Here is a 25,491-nt window from a genome sequence, read left to right on the forward strand (position 1 = left end):
CTGTGCACCAAATACGGTTACCAAGGAGACGCCTTTATATGTAATGAAAGGAACAATGCCTACGAGACCGTGGGAAGACACCGCCCCCAGACAATACGAAGAAGTGATCGAGGTGGTTCAACGAAGATTGAGACGAAGTGGAGAGAAATATCTCCAAAGGCAAGAGAGGACCCGAAGAAGAAGGCCGGTTACATTCCAGAAAGGGGATAAAGTTTTAGTGAGGGCACTGAGGGTGTCCAATTTACAAAATGGTATTTGTGCTAAATTGATGCCGGTATTTGAAGGTCCATATAGGGTCAATACGGAAAATGGGGTAAATAGTTATGAATTAGCACATATAGAGACAGGCAAGATACGGGGTATTTTTAACATTCACGACATTTATAAGTATCATGAGTAGAGTTTGGTAACATAATGGAATAATTTGATCCTAAAAAAAACTTGTGTCATTTAAATAAATAACAGAATTTTTTCGGCAAATCAAATGGCGGGGAGTTGTTAAGATATGTAAAATTTGAATTAATATGGTTTCGATCTTAATATTTTAGAAAAGTTAAAACATATAATAAAAATATACCAAAATTCATTTCGAAGAAATGAAAGTCAATTATCTTTGGATGGCCGTAGGTAAACAAAATTTAAATAGGGATTAAGTATTTTCTTTGTACAGTTAGTATGATAAGAAAGTGGTTATGTGTTTGGACAATGAGACCGGGTTTCCCAAATGGACTTTTGCGGCGAGGGAACAATTGTATTTAGAAATTTAAATGAATGTAATCTTTGTTTAGATATTAAGAAAGGAAAAAAAAACCGATTGGCATGTAATTAGTTTTAGGAAATTTCTAATGGTAGGGAAAATTGGTGTTTGTTATCTGAAAGGTAGATGGGGATAAAATTGAGGAACTCGGATTGGTGAAGAAGGAAAAAGGAGGGGCTAGGTATGAAGAATGGGAGTTTAGCGAAATGTTAGAGGGTGGAAGAAGAGTCAGTTGTGAAATGATCGTTAAGTCGACTAGTGGTGATCTCTAAGAGTCTCCTGAATTAGTAAGGCAGATAAGTGAATAGTTGTGAGTTTGTTGAAATAAGTGTCCTGACGGAAGCTCATCACGTAAAGCATTGTAAGTTATATTGTTCTACTTATATTCCAAGAGTCACCGTTGCATGCCGGAACGAGAAATAGATTCAGTTTATCGAGAGGAGAAAAGGCTAGCATTGTTTTTTGAAAGATACGTGCATCTGTAGGGGGTCATTAATGACAATAGGCTTGCAATAATTTGTTGCGAGATTGCTGACTACATAGGGGGCTGCTAAGAGTAAATTGTAGGCGACCAGAGACAAGAATTTGGACAACTCATCATCCGAGAGACAGTTTTATTTTTTTTGTAGAATTATTCATAACGCAAATTTCAATAAGTACTTTAGATAGTGGTAGGGTTATTTCAATAATCAGAATAGGAAATATTATTTTTAGAGGATATTTTGAGGGTGAATTTATTTCAATAGATGCTTTTGTACCATATATGTGTTTTATTCCGTTAATCTTTGACCTTATTTATCATATGTAAAGCAAAGGAGATATTGAAGCACGAGAATATAAAACCCTGAGATTAGAGCATTAAATAGTGTGATTAAATCATAAGTGCATCATTAAAATTAAATTTAATTAATTAGTTAATTATCTAATCAAGTGCTTTGAGCACACCGATCTTTGAATATCACATTAATATATAAGAATCATCCAGTACCGTTGTTCAGATGATGACAAATCTTGTAGTCAGCGCAGATATCTGCTTAGGAACAAGATCCATATACCAGGTAATGGCCTATAAATACCTAGGTCACGAGATTCGCATAGGAAAATATAACCAAACCGTTGAACCTCCCCGTCGTATAAGACTGACTTGGTCAGCTTTCGGCAATTTGAACCACATTTTCAAATCGTCCGACGTATCAAAATGTCTTAAAAGAGAAACCTTTTAATCAATGTGTTTTGTCAGTGTTCACCTACGGAGCAGGAACGTTGACCATGACAAGGAGAACAGTGCAAAAGATCCGTGTGGCTCAGAGGGCTATGTTGGCGTTTCACTGCAAGACAAGATCTCAAACCGCGAGCTACGATGAAGATCAGGAGTGCTAGATGCTGTAGTGAGAATAACAACACTGAAGTGGAACTGGACAAGTCACGTGCTTCAAATTACAGATAACAGATGGATATAGCGGATATTGGAACGGAGACCAAGAGATGATGCCTACCGAAGAAGAGGTCGCCCACCAACACGTTGGACTGACGATCTAAACGTTGCCATAGCAATTGGATGCAAGAGGCACATGATCGAAACATATGGAAAATTATGAGGGAGATCTGGTTCCAGCAGTGGACAAGCGAAGATTGAATAATAATAATATCTTACGGTATAATGAATAGAGCTTCACGATATTCGATAAAAATATCGATATTGTATTAATATCGTATCGAAAACCAATACGATATCGATACAATGCATATAAGGGTCGTTTAAACACAGCGATAAATCAAACAACTTATCAAGGTCAATCGAGTTGTTGCAACTTATCATTGTGTGTAAACGGTGCATCGCACAACTTATCAAAGTTGGAGTTGGGTTGAAGGTGGTATCGCATTGAATCGCAGCGTCTAAACCAGAGAACAATAACCAGTCTAAACAGCGTTTCAACTTGTCATCACAACTAGTTGCTGTGACTTATCGTTGTGTTTAAACGACGCTTTTAGCAATATTAATGTCGATACGATACTCAATATCTGAAATCAATACAATACTCTTGTATTGTCGATACGCTTGCCTCGATATTATTGAAAATATCGATATCGAGAAAAAAATAAAACGCTACAGTTCTTTAATTATATTTTGTGGAATAGGTATAGTTTAAGTAACCAATACAGTGAAACGGGTCAGATTTGTAAGTCCTGCTAGTTCCCCTTTAATATAGTTCGGAGGCTGGTTGTTTTTTCTGGTGATTAAATATGTAATTAAAAATATTTATTTTTACTTAGATATACCGTTAAAGCAGGACATATCGTATGTGCTAAAATTAATTATTAATTAATTAATTAATCTTAAATTAAACAACATTTTACACTCCATTATCGAGCTTTAAATCACACACCTATACTCCAGTAAGACATACTACTGAACTAAAAGTTTTGTAAAACTTATAAATGTCTGAGGGGACCGATTATGTGGGTGTGAAAAACAGATGTCATCAAACGAACCGCCTCTTAAAACATCTTTGACAAAGAATACCAAATTTTGCCGACCTTAAAGCTGTTTCACAATATAAATTTCTCAAACTATATTTAGATCATAATTTTTTACATAAAAGTATTAAGTAATCTGCAACCCAAGCATCAGCTGTTATAATATTTTACACCTTAGTGCCTGAACTTGAAACTCATGAGAGTGAGTAAATGACTGTTATGATTACACTGTTTATCAAGTGGAATTTGTGGCAATATTATGGAAGTGGGTGATGATGACGCAAAAATAATTTTCAACAAAAATACTGAATTGCGATTTATTCCGAATTTCCGGGGACTTCCCTATCTTTTCAAAAGTAGTTTTTAAACAATACAGAATTAGTAAGTATTTGTCGACTTTCAAAGAAGTATTCAGCCATATTCAATTTTTATAAGAATCTGTAAGTTACATATAAGAAATCTATTTATGTTCAAATTATTTTTAATATAGTCTCTTGCTAAAAATTATTAATATAGCTAAATGTTTTAATTTTAGTATACAGGATTGGTCGAAACTGAATGAGTATTTCTTGAGTTTTCTCAAATGGAGTACCTTGTATTTTCGCATAGTAATGAAATGCTATTTTATGATACTTCATTATTTCCTATTTCTATATTTATGATACTTCCTTATTTGTGAGTTATTGTTGCCCAACATTAATTGCTACAACAATTACGTGAAATTTTATTTAAGCTAAGGTTGCTAAAAGGGTTGAAAAATCAATTACAATCATAAATTATACTTACGCCATAATGCTTAAATCTGCATTTTTTCATTTAAAAAGGGTGGATTTCACACCTAAAATGCAAGAAGCGCAAGTTGGCACCATATCATTTTTGTTTCTTGAGGTATCCTTTAACTACTCACCAATTTTCATGAGAATCAATGGAGGTTCAACGAAATCAGAGGTGAAAACCTTCGATGACTGCACTTTCAGAAATATAAAAAATAATTTTAAAGCAAGGGTGGATTTCACCCCTAAAATGTAAAGAGCGCAAATCGGCACTCACCTTAAATTCCTAAGGTATCCTCTAACCACTCACCAATTTTCAAAAGAATATATTGAGGTTCAACGAAATCAGAGGTAATAGCTCAAATCCACCTTCAGTGACTGCACATGTATATTTTAAGAGCTTTGTTTAATAAAGAATAATTTTTTTTTATTAATTTAATGTCATTTTAATTATGTCAAGGATTATTATATTTAATAATCCTTTTTATGTCGACATTTTATCGAGTATTTTATCGAGTATTTTATCGATATCGTATCGAAATCAATAGCAATACGATATTTTTATAAGAAAGTATTGCCGATATCGATACACAATAGGATACTTCATTGGCGTAACCAATACAATACTCAATACTTAAAAAGTATCGATCTTGTATCGTATCGTGAAGCTCTAAGAAGCATGTCCTATGGCAGTTTAATAGACAGACATACCTATGATATGAAACCTCGTTTAGGCTTTCGTCTCTTCGAGGTCTGACATTTTAATGTTTTAAGGATGCGTTTTATTATGATTAACGTAGTTTTAACGTTAAGAGGATGGGTACGTATTTTCGGCTGCAATGCTATTCAAATGGGGATTCATTTTTTTCGAATCCTGAGAAAACTAATAAGTATTTTTGAAAAATTTAAACACAGAATGAAAGATTACGTCCTTACCGAGGGCCGAAAGTCCCTGAAAACTTCTCTAATGTTTATTTTAATAAGTTACAGGGGTGAAAAACTAAGAGAAAATTTAGTGTGATTTTTAATAAACTTTTTATTTATTCTTAGGGACTTTCGGCCCTCGGTAATAATTTAGTCTTTCATTCTGCGTTTAAATTTTTCAAAAATATTTATTGGTTTTTTCAGGATTCGAAAAAAATGAACACAATGTCCGTGGTAATATTTTCCAAATCTATCTTCGTCTTACAACGCTAGTGATGTAACGAATATTCGCATTCGCATTCGCATTCGCGAATATTCGCATATTTTTGCATATTCGCATTCGCATTCGCATTCGAGAAATTTGTGCGAATGTTTTGCGAATATGAAAATCAGATAAAAAAATAATTTGATGTCTAATATTAGGTTAATAATATTGTTCTGAAGCTATCTTTTACGGCATTTATGTAATTTACTGTTCTAGTTGGAAAATAAGCCACAATTTAACTTGAAAAATAATTTTGTTGAAGTTTCGACTTCCACTTCGAAGGTCGTTATCTAAATATAATAGATAACGACTTCCGAAGTGGAAGTCGAAACGTCAATAAAATCATTTTTCAAGTTTTAATTGTTAATTATTTCCCAATTAGAATAGTAAATAAGGTTATTAAAATCAAAATCTATTCACTTTTCATTTTTCTATTAAGAAAAGGCGACAAAGAGCAATTTGAAAACAACAAATTATGCAATGTAAACAAATAAAACAAATTATTCCCTAAAACTTTTATTAGCCTGAAGCTTTTAATTTTAGACAATCAATCAATCTTGAACGAACTAAGGATTATTCAGCTACCAATATATAAATAATACTATAAATAGTCTATGTTTTTTTAAGTCAACAGTTTAAACAAACAAAAATAAACAAGTTAATAATCAAAATTTAAAAGAGGAATATTAAACTTTAAAAATAAAAGTCTCGACGCCTTTTCTCCTTCAAGTCTGTTTCGATGTGGTGTATAAAGAAGTCCAGCGCCACTAAATAAGCGCTCGCTCGGGACACTTGTTGGTGGTGTAACTAAATATTGCCGTACTACAGGAAAAAGAAGATCGTACCTTCCCTTGTTAACTTTCCACCATGTTAGAGGGTCGACGTCACCTGCCACGCGTTTTTCCAATGAGTATTCAGTGAGAGTTTTACGGATTAAAAGATGGACAGGGTTTTGAAAACTAAGAAGAGGCATGTCGTCTTCACTATCACTTGTATCCATCAGTAAACTCATCTTTTCTTTTAGAGACAGACTGTTGCGAGTTTCGTGATCTTCAGATTGATTTAATTTGATACGCTTTGCATTCGGGTAAGATGAATTGCAAGATATGTCGGTTTGGCTGTCTCCCAGCAAATCCAAAATATGCTCTATGACACGCTCTTTAGTCGACGTATTTTTAAAAAATTTTGATTTATATCTTGGGTCAATGAAGGTCGCCGTGGAAAACAATATTTCATTCTCTAAACCTGAAAACTTGCGAATGAGCTCGTCTTTCAAGACAGTAATCGTATCACCAATGTGCTCATCGGAAGAATCAAGATCATGAACAACTTTTTCTAGAGTGGTGATTAAGGGAATCACAGAAGAAATAGAAACATCGCTAGCACTTAACTCTTTGGTTATTTCTTCAAATGGTCTTAGTAAACCGATAAGTTTTTCAATAATCATCCACTCGTCAGAAGCCAATTGGGGAATTTTATTATTTGCCGATGCGTACAGACATAACGACTCTTTGACTTGTAAAATACGCTCCAACATATAAAAAGTGCTGTTCCACCTAGTAGTACATTCTTGTATAGTCTTCAGTGGTTTTTGATTAAGCCTTTTTTGTATACTAGTCAACTCATCTTGGGCACTGGTCGAATGATGAAAATGAGTTGCCATCTTTTTACATTTTGTTATGGCAGACACAACAGTTTCTTGAGCTTTCATTCCTGCTTTTAATACGTTTTGAATCTTGTGAGAAGCACAGTCAATATGTTCAACATTTAATAAGTTAACACCTTTTTTCATGTTAGCACCTGCATCGCGAACTACACATTTCACTTTATCTTTAGGTATTTCCCAAAACGACAAGATGTCTTCAAGTTTGTGAGCAATATTTTCTCCGGTGTGGCGGCCTTCATTGAATACTTCTGCTTTTAACACTATCATTTTCCTTTCAAATTCTTTTGTGATCCCATGACAAGTTAAACTCAGCAGCGAAACTCCAGAACAGGTATCAGACCAAATGTCGGTAGTAAATGATAATTTTTCGAACGACTTCAATAATTGAAGTATTTTCTCACTTACTTTGCAAAATAATTTATCGCAGATAAATGAAGTAAAATACTGACGCGATTTTAAATTATAAGACGGACACAAATGCTTGATAAGTCTTACGAAACCAACACTTTCCACGAAACGAAATGGCAAGTCCTCCAACGCAACCATTTCACTTATAAAATTATCCACTTCCAATGACTTAGCAGAATTATTATCCCACTGTTTTGTTTTATCCACACATTCTTGAAACGATATTTGTTTCATAAATGATTTTATTTGATGCGAAGATGATGCCTGCTCAAGTGATTTAGATGCATCTTGTTTTCGTTTTTCACACTCTTCCAATTTGGAAAACTCGGTTTTATGCATTGCCTTTAAATGATTTCTCATGGCCGTTGTAGTTCTTCCTTTCCTTGAGTATTCTTTATTACACAGCTTGCACTTAGCTCGTTCAGCATCGCAAATTGGTGTGAAATAAGTCCATATTTCACTATAATTTGATTTACTCATCTTAATAAAAATCTCTAATCAGACTTTAGCTACAAAATTCACTTGTATGTACTTGAGCACGAGCAGAGCAAGGCGAGTGTAGTGACACTTGAGTCATAATTGTAATATATATTAACCTTTGATATAGGATATTTTAACAATATTATATATCACTGATATAAAATATGATATTGTTAACTAATTATTATGTCTACGACTTCCGTTAGATGAGTTCACATTGCAATTCAGCAAATTGCAATTAAGCAATTTTCGAAACAAGATTACACACCCACACACCTCGCGCGAACGAGACTGCCGGCAAGCCTTAGAATTGGCGTCTAATTAAAAAACTGAATATTCGCATTCGCATTCGCATTCGCGAATGTCGGTGGCAGATATTCGCATTCGCATTCGCATCCGCGAATGTTAAAAAAATGACATTCGTTACATCACTATACAACGCACTTAGTCGAATAGAATATTGTCAGTCAGACATTGACAATCAGTGACAATTTTAAATATTTGACATGGTATCGGGAATATTTTGAGTTGTTGATTAAATAATATTTATAGTGTATTTGATAAATAATTGATTTAAGACGTGAACTTAATAAAAAGTTATTTATTGTGTATTATTTGTGGAAGATCCAAGCAGAGAATACATCAGGATAATATATTCTGTGATCCAAGTATTTTGTTGTTAAAGATGTTCAAAATGCAAGAGTAAGCGTTCCATAGTAACAATATATTATTAAGAAATCACTTTAACACTTTTCCTCTTTTCTCGATTGAGTATTAGTTTTTGTTGTACATATGAATTATTACAATCACTGAATACATAGTTAGTGAAAAAATTATCCACATTTATTAACTGAATTAATAATTTGCAGTTATACAAATAACAGTTATCCAAGAACATTAAAAAGGCGTCTCTTTAAGTTAATGATGACATTTTCAAGTACATACATAGAATGACATTCTAGTAATGTTTACATATCCATACCAGTGTGAATTTTACTGCACGTAATTTGCCGTGTAAAGACAGTACAAGTAGGGATAGCCGTAAAATATTTGCGAATTATGTACCGATGACCTTAATACAACTACATTTTAAACAGTATAAAAAAATAAAGTGTTCGTTTAAAATGGCAGATCGCCAAAATGCTAGAACAATATTATATAGTTTTATTAATCCCAGACGAATAATCTCGGGAATTCTACATAAAGTTAAATTGAAAATACACGTTCAGGAAATAACAAACATAAAATATTATAGTATGTTATTCAACTTTCCGTTGAATTATATGATATGAATATGATGAATATTGATGAGTTACAAAAAATTTGTTCTCTAAACTGGGTATAGTATTTTTTATTATTATGTTAACCAAATTATTTATTTTCCCATCGGTAACTGCATTTCAATAATTTGTTCAAAATTGTTTTGCGGTTTTTACAATATACCTCACTTTATCAATTCTATAAATTGAATGGAGCAATAAAGTTCAGTCAACTCGTCCATTCCACTGTAACTGCAATAAATAAAGTGTGTAATATCGATTAGTGAACTGCTCGACCAGAAAACAACTATTTTTCCTCAGTAAAATCTTTATTTTTAGAAGTTTTCTATAATATCTTTTTCTTAAAACAATATACGATATGAAGATTAAATCAAAATTTATGAAAGTTGCATAATACAAAAATAAAACTATATTTACTGGTGACATTCAAGATGAGTGTGTCCCATCAATCTCAGTGTTCTTTGCTTTGATTAATCTTACCATATGTTTTCCTTTAATGGCAGCTAATCTGGAAAGCTCAACGTAGGTGGCGCTTGTGTAGTTGGAGGTCACGTCAACTTACGTCAACTATTCAAATCAATCTATTTTTAAGTAAATATTGCATATTTGTTTAGCTGTGTGAATTTAATTTGAGAAAATAAAATGTTGTGCTGTGCCTTAGTACTACTCATCGAGAACATCAGGAGACAGGTTTCCCAAAGATATTTTGTTGAGAAAAAAGTGGATTGTAGCAAAAAGAAGGGATATAGTTATTTTCCTAACAAGTGCAGAAAGTCATTCTTTTCCGCAGCAGTCGAGTGCGGAAAAGAGACTTTCTGCAAGAGTTAGGAACAATATTTTTTCTAAGAGTCTTTAAAAAATTACCAGATCTTAATCAATTAATTTAATTAATATGAAAATACATACACAAATTAATTCTTTGACAAGGTTGTCAAAACCAAACTTTCAGTAGTAATTGCACAAGAGCTCTGAAATTATTGAATTTTTCCCGAGTGACATTTTGACAGTTTTAATTTCACGAGCCGAAGGCGAGTGAAATTATGTCAAAGTGTCACGAGAGCAAAAATTCTATATTAATTTCAGAGGTCGAGTGCAATTTGTTGCGATAATTTCATGAATAAAACTGTTCAAAACCAAAATTTTATTGTAATTTATTTATGTAAGTACCATTAAACACACAGTTTTTATAAATATTTGACGATTGAAAGTCATCACTTTTATAATTTTTAAAACATTAATTGTCATTAATGTCACTGAATGTATTTTTTCGTAGCAACGAAGGGTATCTGACGTAATATACTTAACGACGGGAGATTATAAAGAATTATCGATTTAATTCAGATTTCTGTAGCTTTCTATTGGTCAGAATCTCCTATGAATGAAATAATCAATATAATTAGTTAGCATGACGACGATCTTGGTTTCCATGACGATGATTCAAAACGACTGTTATTGTCTACCGAATTGACTTTCGAATATTATGTCAAAATAATTTTATTTCATCGAATTGTCGCGTTAATTTTATTAAAACAGGAACAGAATATCGCGTTAATTTTATTAAAACAGGAACAGAATAAGATATATTTGAAATAAATTAGTGAATAATATCTAAATATTAGTTTATTGCATGTATTATAATTACTTTAACCTTCCGATGACCAACCTTTTTTTGTTACACGGATGACCAAGGGGGGGGGGGGGAAATGAACCCAGGTCAAAAATGACATTTAACAAAAAAATGAAGTTTTTTTTTTATTTTTTTTTTATTTTTTTTTATGGCATGGATTTTATGCCATTCAGCCAGTCACAACATGAGTATTAGTGTCATGTGTAGTGTGTATGTTGAGTAAATGTCTTGTTACTTTGCAAAGTCGACGTCATTAGCGTAAAACTACTTGGAATTACACATTATAGACGGTATTTTACTAAACATCAACTTCAGAATATATTTTTTATTCGTAAAATATAGGGATTTTTTTTATTTCAAAATATGAGGATATCTGGAATGATATTAATGTCAAATAAAAAAAATAATGACTTAAAAATTGAAAATACTTTTGAATTTATCAAAGAAAAACATACGCTGGGGTCACAATTTCCCCCGCTTTTTTTTAAGTTTTTAGGGATTTTAACAAATATATTTGTCATTGTCTTTCTTTTAGGGCATTTGCTTGCTTCATTCTTTTTCCTTACATTGGGTAAGGTGATTTCCTTCTCTAGATCGTATCCATTTATTTCTAGTTTGGGTTTTCTGTTTGATTTTGGTTTTAATACTGTGTCCAACCAGTGTTAACTTCTGTTAATTTTCTTTGTAGGATTCTCTCTTACTCCCCTTATATTCTATCCGCTTACCTTTGATATCTTTCATCATACTTTGTTACGTTACGTAAACTACAATGTAATTTATTTGGTTTTCATCTGTTATGCCATAGATCATCCATGTCCATGATCCATTAAAGTGTCTTCTTACAACATCTTCTTCTTATTGAAGTTCTATCTCCGCGACGGAGGTCGGCAATCATCATAGCTATTCGGACTTTAGAGACGGCTGCTCTGAAAAGTTAATTTGGTGTACATACATAGGTATGGTGTATTCCACGAATATACGACTGTTTTGGATTATCGCGACAACGAATATTTCAGTGTGCAAAATAAGAAGTACGAAAGTATTTTGCTCTAATAATTACTCCAATAGACAACAATATAATTTGCAATTTACTTTCGTTCTTCATATTTTGCACAGTAAAATATTCGTTGTCGCGATAATCCAAGAGGGTCGTATATTCGTTGAATGGGGTATATACGTACTGTTCTCTCAGGTTGCGCAGGCATGATATTCTACGTCTCTCCGAGAGAATCTCCGAATTTCTTGTTTTGATTATTTAAGATTTCCATTTCTTTATTTATTCCTTTCAAGAATCTACTAAACGTACATACGCGCGCCCTATAATGTATATTAGTCCAAGTAATGAAGCATAAAATAGGACAAAACCTCGCAATTTTTACAGAATGGATCGATTTGCTTGAAAATTTAAGAATAAATATCAAAATCTATATGACGCCGAAAGGCGCTTTTACCATGGTGGTGGTTGCCACCCCATCTCGGGGGTGGAAATTTTTATCATATTTTGACCACAAAAGTTGGTAAAAAAATTCATTCTAAGCAAACAGGTTCTATACTTTTTTTGGTTAATTAATAGTTTTCGATGCATTCACTATCGAAAGTGTTAGTTTTATAGCGAAAAAATCACTGTTTTTAATAAATTTTCTGCTAATAACTCCAAAAGTTTTCGTTTTATCACAACAACTTTACTTAACAAAAACGTACCTTTTAAAAAAGTAAAAAAAACCTTTTTTTATTTTCTTTAGGACCAATATTAATCGAGCTATACTTTGTTATATGTTAGCTCTTCTTCGTCAAATGCTAAATATTGTAGTTTCAAAGTTAAAAGACGGGAAAATTATGCATTTTTCGAGGATAACTCCTTCAAACTAATTTAAAGTATTTAAAAATATCTATCTTCAGAAATAAAAAAAATCTCTAGCTCATAAATTTAGTGACATAATGAAAAGAATGTCAGTCCTCATTTTTTTTTCAGCGAAAAAGTGATCGGAAGCAACCTCCTAATCACCACCCTAATTAAAATTAGTCATTGACCTTATTTGGTCTTCTTTATTTATGTATTATTAATTGGTTCTAGAAGTTTGACCGGCTTAGAATGATTCGTTTTTAAAAAAATGGAGTTAAAAGCGAATAACGAATTTTTGTAGTTTGGAAAAAATGGCATTTTCTTCAGAATAAAAAGATTAGCATCAGAGATACGAAAAAATGTTTAAATATGTGATTGTAGTTTATGTAATTCCCAAGAAATTGGTTTGCACAAATTTTTTCTACGGCAAAAATTGATTTACAATTAAAACTTGTAATAACATGCAAAAACCACCTTTACAAACCCTTTCAAAATCACTTCTTTTTGCGACTGAGAATTTTAAAAAGATTTACTATTAATAGGCTTATAAATTTTGCAAAAACCTACAACATTTTTTTAACAAACTTTTTAAGTAAAAAAATAAACAAGTTTCGGTTAAAAAATAAATATATTTTTTTGAAAAAAAAAGGAGAAATCCAATTGGAAGTAAAATAATATAAGTAAGCGGTGTGTTTAGTCATTGGCCTTATTTATTCTTTAATAATATTTAATATTTTAATATTTTAATTTAATATTTTAATATTTTCCTTATTTAATATAATAGCGTCGAAATGTTAATAAAAATAATTTTTTAATAATATTGTGGCTTATTTCCCATTATAAATAGTTAAAATTTTAAAAATGCCACAAGAAAATAGCTTCAGAACAACATTATTTATTCTTCTTTATTTATGTATTATTAATAGATTCTAGACGTTTGACTGGCTTAGAATGATTAATTTTAAAAAAAAACTGGAGTTTAAAGTGAATAACGAATTTTTGTAGTTTGGTAAAAAATGCCATTTTCTTCAGAATAGAGAGATTAGCATCAGAGATACGAAAAAATGTTTAAATATGAAAGTGAATCTTAAAGGAGTATTATCGAAAAAAACTGATTTTTTAGATATATATATATATATATATATATATATATATATATATATATATATATATATATATATATATATATATATATATGTAAAACTAACACTTTCGATAGCGAATAAATCGAAAACTATAAATTTTATCAAAAAAATGTATAGAACTTTTTTGCTTAGAATGAATGTTTTTATCAACTTTTGTGGTCAAAATATAATAAAAAATTTCGACCCCCGAGATGGGGTGGCAACAGCCCCCATGGTAAAAGCGCCTTTCGGCATCATATAGATTTTGATCCTTGGACTATCCATTACTTATTCTCAAATTTTCAAGCAAATCGATTCATTCTGTAAAAATTGCGAGGTGAAAAGCTTCAGTTCCTGGACTATATAATATAATAATATAATGTATATTATTCATCTACAATAGATTTTCCACAGATGTCCAAAAAGTATATAATATATAAATGTGCATTGCTGCTTCCATCTTTTCACTAATTTCCCATTTCTCTCATTCCAAACCCTCTCATATCCCATCCAAACACTCTCGGGTATACAAATATGGCAATTAATAATGAAAACAGCACTGTTTATGTCGATGGTGGGAAAACAGCTATGGACCAGTTTTTCGTTTGCCGGCTTTGCAGCAAACGGCAGAACGGTGTTATTTTGACTTTTCGAATTCGCTGATGTTAATCAAATCGTTTAGTGGAGTGTGTTATGAACATACGCGCCAGGTTAATTGGTTGGATTTGCAAAAGGGAAACGCGAACGGATGGCGATTTTAATTTCGTTAACTCTTTATTTGCTTTTTAATACGTTCCGATACAATTACTTTTATTTGAATTGGGAATTATGACGGTCGGTTGGGCACAAGAAAACACAACCGTTTTTGTTGCAAAGATGTCCAGCAATTTTAGTAATACAGCTAAAGTTTAGCTAACTCAAATAATAGCATTTATGGGATGTAAAACTAGCTTGAATGTATGAAAAACCCTATACATCGGAGATAAAAATTTATATAGTATATTATATAAATTTCTATTTATTGGCAGTACCGTCAGTACCTACATACACAAGATTCTGCTAATATAAATATGTTTAGGATAATGTTTAAGATATCCAGGAAGCCCTAGAAGAAGAGGTGGTACAGAATAGCATTTTTCGGTAATAGGTTGGAACCCAACCTATTCCAAACAAATACCTATTCCAGAAACCTAATGCGAGTTTCTGATTCCGAGGTGAAAATACGATCGATCGCCCTAGCTTGTTCCTAGTTGTGCCACTATTGTCTTACCGTTGGAATCGAAACTGATGCTGTCGACTTTTTGTCACTGGTGCGTGGAATAGACGATTGGAACCTATTCCGTGGTGCCTGCTCGAGTTCCATCATACCATCTCTAATAAGAACTAACTACGGGAATAATAGTAAATGGTCGACCAATCAATAATATACGGTTTGCCGACGACACTATTTTATTAGCGGAATGTCTTGAGGATTTGCAACAAATGGTTACAGGGTCCCTACACACAAAAAATACACAATTCATGGTAATTACAAAAGCCCAACAGCGCCAAGAAAGAATAAACATAGGTACATGGAGAACAAATTAAAACAGTTGAAAAATATAAATATCTGGGTACAATAATAATTAGTGAAAATAATGAGTAGGTACACAGAAGAGATTAAAGCAAGAATAGGACAGGCAAGAAATGCTTTCAACAAACTGCAAAAATTATTTTGTAGCAAGGACATTATTTCTTTAAAGATAAGACTTCTGAGATGCTACCTATTCTCCGTATTATTTTATGGGTTGGAGGCTTGGACATTAAAGAAAGAGGTTTCTGATGGAGACATCTTTCTTCTAAGAGAACTAAATGCAGTTAGCAATGAAGTTAGTCTAAAAATGAACTTAGCAAAAAAAACATGTAAGTACAATGAACTATTGAATATTCAAGATATAATAATAATCTACACTGCATTTGAGATAGTAGACGAGTTTTTATACCTGTCGCAATTAATATAAAAATATGGTTCCTTACTCTCACAAATCAACAGGAGAATGAAATTGGGTTGGGCATCTTTTGGTAAAAATGCTGTATGTATCCACCCCCACCCTCTAGGAGTGGGACGCAGTGCAACTTTAAAAGTTTAAATGGAAAACCCCATTTTTTATTGCAGATTCGGATTCTGCAAAAAATTCGTAAGAACCTGCTATTCTACATAAATAGATATGATCATGGTTAGTATTATTTTGATAACCCATAATTATATATTTTGTTTTTTTTATCAACTCCATTGAGTACAGCAATCTGCCCATTGGACATTAAGCCTTTGTTATGGTAAAAAAATACAGACATGTAAAGAGTTACTCCAGTGAGTAACCTCTTTACAATTCTAAAACTACAATTTTATCAGTCTGAATACACTTGAATACATTCGGTTGGTCAAGTCGGACGGCAGTTGCCGTTTTAGTGAACGCACTTCAAAGACGTCCCGCACATTTAATTGCCTGGCAAACGCATTAGGATGCACTAGCACTCGTTCACAGTATTTAACACTAACACGTTGTATGGCTTCTTTCACGGATTCTAGGGGGATGTCGTGTTCGTGTTGAATCACCTTGTTGGATACATAGTATGGCGCATTGACTATGGCACGCAGCACCTTGTTTTGAAATCTCTGTGGGCATGTTTTTCTACGTAGCGTGAATGTTACATGTAGTGATTTAGTTCCATTAGATTTGATGCGCCATACTTTCATCCATTGCTGAATTCTATTTAGGTTTGATTGAAGATTCCTTGATGCTGTTGTTGGATCTGTGTGGCATGTTAGGATAGCAGTGTCATCTGCATACGTTGCAACTGTAGTTGTACTAGATGTTGGAATGTCCGCTGTGTAAAAGATATAGAATTGGGCCGAGAACGCTGCCTTGTGGGATGGCTGAGTGAATAGGATATTATCTTAGTGTGTTCGGTACCGTGCTTCACAAGGAAGTGTCCATTTTCTATGTAGGATTTTAAGAGCTGGAAGTGAGGATAGGGTAGGAGCTTCTTTAATTTTATTTGTAGCCCTATGTGCCATACCTTGTCAAACATCTGAGATATGTCAAGGAAAGCAGCAGAACAGTATCTTTTGGCGTTAAAATCCTTGTTTATTTGGTTGACTAGCCTATGCACTTGTTCTATGGTTCCGTGTTTGTCTCGGAAACCGAATTGATGTTCTGGAATTATTTTATGTTCGTCTTTTATCGCTTTCAACCTTTTTACGTACATTTTTTCAAAGACTTTGCTAATCATAGGTAAAAGGCTTATTAGGGCAGTCAATGAGGGTATTTGGCTCCGAATTACATCCTACTACATTGATTTACTTGATATTTTCACAGTAAGTAGAAGATAGCTCATGAAACAAAGTCTACCCTATACCGATGTGCGCTTTTATCTTATTGGGGGTGGTTTCCACCCCTTCTCGGGAGTGAAAAATGTTTTGGTTAAAATAGCCACGGAAGAAGCTAGAGAATCTAATTTTAAGCAAAAACTGTTCTATAATTATTTTTTGAAAACTCAATACTTTTTGAATTAGCCGTGGTTGAAAACTGGCCATTTTCATTGAAAAATGACACCTTTTAGGTAAGAAAGAGGGATATGGTAGGTAAGAAGAGTTTGATTTTTTGCTGCATGCTCAATTCGATGTATTCAACTTGAAATAACAGAAGAACAGGTTGATTTTAGATGTATAATGATACTTACAACTTTTATAGTGCTTGAAAAGACCTTTAAAATGAGCAATACCAAATGTCGATTACATTCAAACTAAGCGAGATATTTTGCAAAAAAGTTTATGTCTAATGTATTTTAAGAAAAAATGAGAAGAATATTTAATCCCTCATCCATCAGAATTTAAATACATCGTTTTCCTTCTACAATAATTTTTATTATAGTGTTATTTATATGTTCAAAAAGTTGAACTGGTTTAAAATGAATGGTTTTTGAATAAATAAGATCAAATTATAGAGCGCATTTTTAAATTTTCTTAAAAATCTTCCTTTTTCTGTATGTAACTCGAAAATGATAAGAGATACGAAAAAAAGATACCACACAAAAATGTAGAGTTTTTCAGATAAAAATTTCCTTATTTTTCATTACTGTATATCTTATCATTTTCAAGTTACATGGAGAAAAAGGAAGATTTTTACGAAAATTTACAAATGCTCTCTATAATTTGATCTTTTTTTTTTCAAAAACCATTCATTTTAAACCCGTCTAACTTTCTGAACATAGAAATAACACTATAGTAAAAGGTATTGTAGAAGGAAAACGATGCATTTACATTTTGGTGGATGGGGGTTAAAATTACTTCTCATTTTTTCTTAAAACACATTAGTTATCAATTTTGTTTGCAGCATATCTTGCTTAGTTTTAATGTTATGGACCTTTAGTATAGCTCATTTTAAAAGTCTTTTCAAGCATTACTAAAGGTGTTGGTAGCATTATACACCTAAAATCGACTGTTTCTCTGTTATTTTAAGTTGAATACACCAATTTGAGAATATACCAAAAAACAAACTATTTTCACCTACCATATCTCTTTTAGTATTATAACTAGAAAAGTTATGGAGGCAAGTGCCTCTTTCTGTTTGTGCCTCTGTTTTTTTATAACTTACAACAATGTTGAATATAGTTTTTTTTAGTTAGACGCATAGTTTTTAAGGTATTCGCAAAAGACCGTTCGAAAAAGTATTGTTTCAATGAAAATGGCCAATTATCAACCACGAATAACTCAAAAAGTATTGAGTTTTCAAAAAAAATTATAGAACAGTTTTTGCTTAGAATTAGGTTTTCTAGCGAATTCCATGATAATTTATACCAAAAAATTTTCCACCCTTGAGAAGGGGTGGAAACCACCCCTAAGATAAAGGCACACATCGGCATAGGGTAGACTTTGAATTAGGAGATAAGTAGAGGCTAGGCCCAAAATTTCATTAAAATCCATGCAGTGGATAGAATTCGTATGTAATATCCTATTCTTGCTCCCATTGACTGGTGTATACAGGGTGTCCCAGACTAATTTACCCACGCTATATCTCTTAAACAGAGAGAGATTTTCGAATGGGACAAAAAGTGATCTAATCTACTTGTAATACACTTTAATATGGCGTACAAAAAATCATCCCCTAAATATTCATCCCTTAGTTACAACCCCTAACTTTAATTTTTTTAATAGCACCCTGTATATTTTTTATAGTTTTGGATGTGGTCTTTTATCGTCTATTCAACACATTATTTAAAAAAAAATCGGTTCGTAAATAACCAAGAAACTATCAGTTTATTTTTGTTAATTGTGTGTCCCAGACTAATTTATCCAGGCTATACTTCTTAAACGAATAGAGATTTTCGAATGGGACAAAAACTGATCTATTCCATTTGTAATACACGTTCATATGGCATAGAAAAGATTCATCCCTAACTTACGGGTGCTATTTAAAAAAAAGTCAGGGGTTGTAACTAAGGGATGAATATTTAGGGGATAATTTTTTTTCTACGCCATATTAAAGTGTATTACAAATGTAACAGATCAGTTTTTGTCCTATTCGAAAATCTCTATTCGTTTAAGAAATATAGCCTGTATAAATTAGTCTGGGACACATAATTAACAAATCTAAACTGATATTTTCTTGGTTATTTACAAACCGATTTTATTTTCAAAAAATGTGTTGAATAGACGATAGAAGACGACATCCAAAACTATAAAAAAATATATAGGGTGCTATTAAAAAAATTAAAGTTAGGGGTTGTAACTAAGGGATGAATATTTAGGGGATGATTTTTTTGTACGCCGTATTAAAGTGTATTACAAGTAGAATAGATCACTTTTTGTCCCATTCGAAAATCTCTCTTTGTTTAAGAGATATAGCGTGGGTAAATTAGTCTGGGACACCCTGTATAGGCCGGTATGAAGAATAATTATATATGGGTGCTAGTTTATAGCGTTAATTTATCCAATCTCCTGGTCGTAGATCTCTCCGACATTGCTTTCTGGATTCCACTTAGCCAGGTAGTTTTCGGTCTGCCTCTTTTTTTTTCTTTCCGGGGTTGCCATTCCAATATTAGGTTTGGGGTCGATGTTCCTCCATTCCTTGTACATGGCCATACCAACAAAGTTGTTTTCCTGGATTTCTTTTATGTGTTTTCCTATTCATAATATCTCGTACTAATTCATTCGTTAGGTATGAGACTTTAGAATTGCAGGCCGATCTTCGTCAGAAGTCCATTTCCAGTGCGAGCAACTTCTGTTCTGTTCGCTTATTCAATTGCCAAGTTTTACATCCATACAGTAATTAAAGATGCTATTATATGGTTGGGTTTTCTTTTCATTTGATATGGTTTTTGTTTAAAGTAGTGAGTTCAAAGCTCCTATTACTTTCTTTCTTTTTATAATTCTTTACTGTATTTCGAATTCTGTCCTTCCTCTTTGTTGGATTCTCGTTACAAAGTATACATGACCAGAACTTGGTTCGATAACCATGTCATTCTCTAGTTGTAACTCATTTTTCTCTCCTCCTATACACATATTAGTTCAGAGAAATAAGGAAAAAAATATCCTGTTGGTTACACAACCCCCTCCAGGCCGAAACCAAATTTTTCGAGTAGTCTGGTCATGTATAATAATAACCTATATGTTTCCTGCAGCCGATTTTGATGATATACATAGTTATAAACAAATGAAGATCAAAAAACGGTAAATTTTCGCTTTTTTCGTCTATTACTAAAAAATTCGGCATTTTAAACAAACTTGAGAGTAATAAACTCATAAACCGTATAAAAAACTTCAATATGGCGTTCGCTGAATATGTCTATCCTTATTGGTTGCCTAGAAAATTGCAAAATAAATCATAAATTTTGAGTTTTAATAAATATTCATAACTTATGTAAAAATTAACTTAGAACCTTCTTATTACACGGAATGCTGAGACTTATGGTGCCTAAATCATACCTTAAATTTCAAAGCAATTGGTCAAACAGTTTAAAAGTTATTTAATTTGTTTATCCAAAATTATTTTTTTTGCAACACTATAAGTCAGAAAATGATGAAGTTACAGTAATATTTTGGATAGTTTACGAAAGAAGAAAATTGACAGTATTAATTTAATTAAAAAAAAAATGACAAAAAATAATTATAAATATTGCAAAATAATTTTGCAAAAACATGCGAATTAAAAAAATGGGGGGCTAACTTTGTCCCTAATTGTCCTAGGACAGTTGTTTTTCTTTCTAAATGTGTATAAAAATTCAGTCTTTCTAAATATGAAAAAATAATTTTTCTACGGGTAACGGTTAAAAAGTTATTTTTATTGTTTATAAGTAAGCAAAAAAATCGACATGTTTTTGCAAAATAATTTTACACTGTTTAAAATTATTTTTTGTCATTTATTTTTAATTAAGGTAATAGTATAAATGTTCTTCTTTCATAAACTGTCCGAAGTATTATTGTAACCTCATAATTTTCTGACTTGTAGTATTGCAAAAAAAAATGAATTTGGGATAAACAAATTAAATAACTTTTAAACTATTTAACCAATTGCTTCGAAATTTAAAATATAATTTAAGTACAAGAAGTCTCGGCATTCCGTGTAATAAGAAGATTCTAAGTTAATTTTTACCTAAGTTATGAATATTTATAAAAACTCAAAATTTAGGATTTATTTTGCAATTTTCTAAGCAACCAATAAGGATGGATATATTCAGCGAACGCCATATTTAATTTTTTTATACGATTTATAAGTTTCTTACTCTCAAATTTTATCTCTTAACTTTTTGGTAATAGACGAAAAGCGATAATTTACCGTTTTTTGATCTTCATTTGTTTATAACTATGTATATCATCAAAATCGGCTGCAGGAAACATATAGGTTAATAATATAGATGCCCATACTACTCAAAAAATTTGGTTTCGGCCTGGAGGGGGATGTGTCACGAGAAAAATCTTATTTCTCTGGACAATATTTGGTTTTCTCTATATTGACGTATAGGACCCATTTTTTGTATTATCGATACAGCCGGTTTGTCCTAATTATTAGACCATCTTTATCCTGGGAAATCACCACCTTCTTCTTCTTCTTGTGCCACTCCTATCGGAGATTGGAAATCATCAAGGCTACCCTGACTTTGTTTACAGCTGACCTAAAAAGTTCATTAGTGGTGCAGCCAAACCACTCTCTCAAATTCCGCATCCACGACATTCTTCTACGGCCTGGATTCCGTTTTCCTTCTATTTTTCCTTGCATTATATTTTGAAGTAATGCGTATTTATGACCTCTCATCAGGTGACCCAAATACTCGAGTTTTCTTCGTTTTATCGTTAATAAAATTTCTGGGTCTCTTCCTATCCTTCGTATTACTTCAAGATTTGTGATTCTTTCAACCCAACTTATCTTCAGCATTCGACGGTAGCACCACATCTCGAAACTTTCAATATTTTTTATGTTGTTCTGTTTGAGAGTCCAGGCCTCTACACCGTATAATAGCGTGTTAAATACGTAGCCACTTAGCATTCTTAATCGTAGAGGGATGCTTATATCTCTGTTGCAGAAGAATTTTCTCATCTTTATGAAGGTGGCCCTGGCAATTTCGATACGTCTTTTTATTTCATTGTTTTGGTCTCCAGTTTCGTTTATTAAAGTTCCCAAGTATTTATAACTTGATACTTTTTCAATTTGAATGCCGTTTATACTAATATGTGCTGGTTGTGTCATGATTTTACTGAAGACTATATACTTGGTTTTTTTGATATTAATGTTTATGCCATAATTGTTGCAAGCAATATTTATGTTTGTAAGTAATCGTTGTAATTCTTCTACTGTTCTTGCAACTAGTACAGTGTCGTCTGCGTATCGAATATTATTTACAACCTCTCCATTGATTACAATTCCTTCATTTGCTTGCAAAAGGGCTTCCTGACAGATGCTTTCACTATATACATTAAATAGCAGTGGTGACAAAATGCATCCCTGTCTTACTCCTCTACGTATTTCTATTGCTTTTGATATCTCGTTTTCTATTTTGATGTTAGCTTTCTGATTCCAATATAAGTTGAGAATTATTCGCAGATCTTTATTATCTATGTCTTTTCTTTCAAGAATGTCTCTTAGCCTATCGTGGCGTACTCTGTCAAACGCTTTTTCAAAATCGATAAAACATGCATGTACTTCTTGATTAACGTCTAGGCATCTTTGTGTAAGAACATTCAAACCGAAGAGAGCTTCTCGAGTACCTAGTCCTTTTCTGAACCCCATCTGTGTATTACTAATATCTGACTCCAACTTTTGATAAACTCGGTTGTGGATGATTTTTAGAAATATCTTTAGTAGATGGCTCATTAAAGATATTATCACCACCTGATCGTCAGCAAAATTTAAGTGTATATAGCTGTATATATTTAGATGCCAGAACATAATTTCCGCCATTTATTCAAGACTTCATTTATATAGATTTTAAACAGTTTTTGGCGATAAGCTGTATCCCTGTCGTAGTCCGTTATTCACCATAAAGCTATCGGATAATCTGTTGTTGATTTTTATGTTTGATTGGGTGTTGTTATAGAATTTTTGCACTGATTTTATTAAAGTTATATTAATAAGGGCTGGTTTCAGGACTTAATCTTAATCAGGCAATAATTTACACTGTGGTACGGTATCATAATATGCCTTTGATTGACAAATAGAAAATGTATTTCTCTGTCTCTGGCTACTTTTTTTTCGTTGAGTTGGCTGAGCATGAAGATGTCGTCGATCGTCCTGCTCGAAATCCTGCTTGTTGTTCGATCTCTAAAGGTGCATATTCATTTTATATTAGTTTTCAAAGTTTTTCCATATAATGTACTGAAGGTGCTGGTCACAGTAATACAGGGATAGTTCTTGCAGTCTTCTTTGTTACCCTTCTTGTATATTGGGTTATCCACCCTTTTTTCGAATTTTCTGGATTGCTACCCATAATTGCTTTTGGAAATATTTGCATTTATAATGAAGTTTTTGTGTTCCCCTGTTCTGGCAAATAACTTAGTTTGACATTAATATTTTGCCTTATAATTATATTTGCCTATACTGCTATATAATTAGATATTAGATATGCATTACTTTTGCTTCATGTTAAACATTTTAATCACTATCGAAATTGCACTGGCTTATTTTTCGACCAGTCTGAGTCAAACCGATTAAAAATACGGTTACTTAACAGTATTTTATTACAAATCAGTTTGTTATATAAAAATAAATAAACGTGAACATAAAAATAGCAATCTCTCTTCGTGAATCTGCCATTTTATTAAGCTTCGCCGGAAGCTACAATTTTATTTATGATTTCCAATCGTTCGTAATAAGAATAACCTACTTTTTACGATTTTTCTTATTTTCTAATAGTGTAGATAACCTTAGGTGATTGCAAAGTAATACAGCGTTTTAAACTACATACTTACATTTTGTGGTGCACTTAAACGATTAAACTAGATATTATTAATATTTACAATATTCGGTTTAGCTATAATTTTTTAAGCCGGCCACTCACGGTACTTTGGTGTCGCTCGAAAAGATCGTCGATGTATAGTATAGTGGGCGCTCAAGACCAGTGGCGGCTCGTGGTAATTTAAGGAGGATGTTCAGTTAAGGAATTTAATTATAGAAACGGCGAATAAGTGCCGCAGGCGAAAATTTTTTGGGGGTCTCGCCAAAAGATGTTCTGTAAAATGAAACCTGTCTTTGACCTGATTAATCAGGATGTCACACACTTTTTTTGTATTGTGCAGAATATGATACCTACTGAATGATCGTGCTTCTTCGGTGGTGAAGGTGCACGATGTAAGTTACGAATATTTGAAATGGCTTGGTCAAAGCTGTTTAAAAATCCGTTTATTTTAACGTCATCCAAAGACAGCTATTGGAATTATAGTTTCATTCTTTGAAAATACTAAACATGGAAAACAAAACAAAGAATGTAGTTTATCACACCCGCACAACCACGAAGTGTTTCTATATTGTTCAACTTTAAAACAATGTTTAAACTTTTTGTTTCTCATTGCACATTCTTGTACCAAGTTTATCTCCGGCCAAGGTAGTCCATTCTTTTTTTAAAAAATATATTTTCAAAACTATTTACATTTTCTTTTATAAACGTCACCGAATAAGGCTTTATCCCAAAAACTACCAATATTGTATTTAAAATAAATTCCCACAACAGAAAATACCAAACTGTGAATCGAAACGCTCCGCCGGTCTCTGTGTGCACTGCACAAATCCTCAATGTTTTAGATAGGCGAATCGCTGGTCTCACGGATTTAAGATTCTTAGTCTGATTTTTCTAACATTTAATAGTGAAATAGTTCTTAGCCTGAAATCCGAATGGAGGTTCAGATGGCTTCCAGAACATTTTATCTCAGGAGATGCCACCATTTCATTATACTTGTTTATTATATTGGAGAATGTATCTGCATTAATTTACTATTTACTTGTAACAAGATATTTTTTTATTCTTCTATATTGTGGCAGGATATCTCATCCATTTTTTATACATGCCGTGTTTCATTTTACAATCATTTTATGAATTACAATGGGATGCCTCGGAGAACATAATTAGGGGGGAAATAATTTTATGGACAAATATAATCCTTCTGTGGGACCATTTGTAATTTGTCCAATGCGTGTCATCGATAATTACATTCCTGTATAGACCGTTCTGTTCGGACCCTATAGTTCGGAAAGCAATATAAATCTTATGGGATATTCTAATTCCCTTTTGCCCGGCTTTATTAGGGGCGGTATATTACTGAAAACGATTGTAATATACCTACGGTTATATATCATATCATCTCAGAAGAGATGTTAATGTTTATAGAGCAAGGGAA

The 25,491-nt window shown here is 32.5% G+C and overlaps 1 protein-coding gene across 1 annotated transcript in view; it reads left to right on the plus strand.

Annotated features, from left to right (window-relative positions):
- Positions 1 to 25,491, plus strand: part of LOC114328804 (polycomb group protein Psc-like) — a 727,697-nt gene that overhangs the window by 419,546 nt on the left and 282,660 nt on the right. The window lies entirely within an intron of this gene.

This window comes from Diabrotica virgifera, chromosome 7 (genome assembly GCF_917563875.1).
Source record: "Diabrotica virgifera virgifera chromosome 7, PGI_DIABVI_V3a".
NCBI lineage: Eukaryota > Metazoa > Arthropoda > Insecta > Coleoptera > Chrysomelidae > Diabrotica > Diabrotica virgifera.